Genomic DNA, 1,562 nt, shown 5'->3' on the forward strand with positions numbered 1-1,562 from the left:
GATGGATTTATACCACAAAGGACCAGTCTGAAGTCTGAATAAATACAGAGGGTATATTATGAAGGGGCATCTCCCCATGCAAAATCTTTACCAAACCAAACATTAAATCAGACCTTTCCATATTGGATCGGCTGAGGTCCAGGTTAAGAACTACCATCGGTGCTGTCCATCAACAGGACATCGGACTACTGTTGGTCAAAGTTAGCTAGTTGGAGGAATCTGAGGATCCCTGAAGGGAATAACCAAAAAGAAACGAAGAAGTCTGATTGGATGACATTTGAGTTTTAAAGAGGGAAAGCAGACGGATGTTTTGCCTGAACTTTGGTAAATAGTTGATTAAGCAATCACCGTACTTTTGCAGTGGTTGTGGCCAGAAGCTTAACAATTATCGTCATTAGAAGATGCTGAATAACCTTTGGTTAAAGAGGGAAACAAACATCATCATCCAACCATTAATGTACACTAACGTCCAATAATACCAACCTTTCTTAGGTTCTTATTGTGTTTCTTTTTTTTTTTAAATTACGGTTTGGATTTCTAAAATAAAAAATGTTTTTTTTATTATTATTAATTATTTTTTTGCCTTTTGAAACTGTCATGCTCTTTGATATGATTTAGAGTTGATTTGTTGATGTGATTTGCACTTCAGGGTCACTGTACAGATATATTCACAAAAAATGTTTGTGTTTTTTTCCAGACTTTTGTATTGTTTTTTCATTTTCTTAGCTTAAACGCACCAAACTGACAGCATTTACTTAACTACCTCTGCTCCTTGGTCTGATGGAGTATCTTCTGTCTTCGTTTTGTAACACACCAAGGTTCACTTGCAAAAGTAACAAGACCCTTATTTTTGTTTGTTTGTTCTGCACCCAAATTCTGCTTTCACATCTGCCAAACCAAGCAGACAGATCTGTCAGGGGATTAGAGTCAGGTGGTCTAACTCCTGAATCTAAATAAACACACTGACTTAATTAAAATTTTATGGATTTAGGTGCAACAGCTTATAAAGCAAGCAATTAGGATGTACAAAATTCTGCAAAATCACTGACCCAAATCAGAGCAGAACTCTTTAGTTTCTCATATCTTTTTTTTCCCTCTGCCTCCCTTCAGAGAGCTTCATCTGCAGAGACACGAATGCTAAGATGTAGCACATCTTTCCAAAGAGGAGGGAGATGATGTGGAGTGGCAGACTCCACCCCTCTAAAAGCAGCTGCTATGAACAGACACGTAAAAACAGGACGGAAAAAGGCTGCAGTTCTATCATTTCCCATTTAGATTATAATCAAATCATATATTTTCATTCAGCCAACTGGAGCCAGCCTTTGGGGGAAAAAAAGCTAAATTTTTCTTTTTATGCATGCTTTCCTTCAACTCTAACATGACAAACAGGCTAAAAGGGAGATGTAAGAGAACACGTGCACTGCTAAATGGATGTAAAGCAGCAAACTAAATAATTTAATGTCACACATCCTTTTTCCCAGCCGTGTATATGTTAAAACAGAGGCACAGCACAGCTTTCACTGATGACTCTGGCGTATTCAGAGCAACGGAGCAGCGGGAGC

The sequence above is a fragment of the Oryzias melastigma genome, linkage group LG22 (assembly GCF_002922805.2).
Source record: "Oryzias melastigma strain HK-1 linkage group LG22, ASM292280v2, whole genome shotgun sequence".
Lineage (NCBI taxonomy): Eukaryota > Metazoa > Chordata > Actinopteri > Beloniformes > Adrianichthyidae > Oryzias > Oryzias melastigma.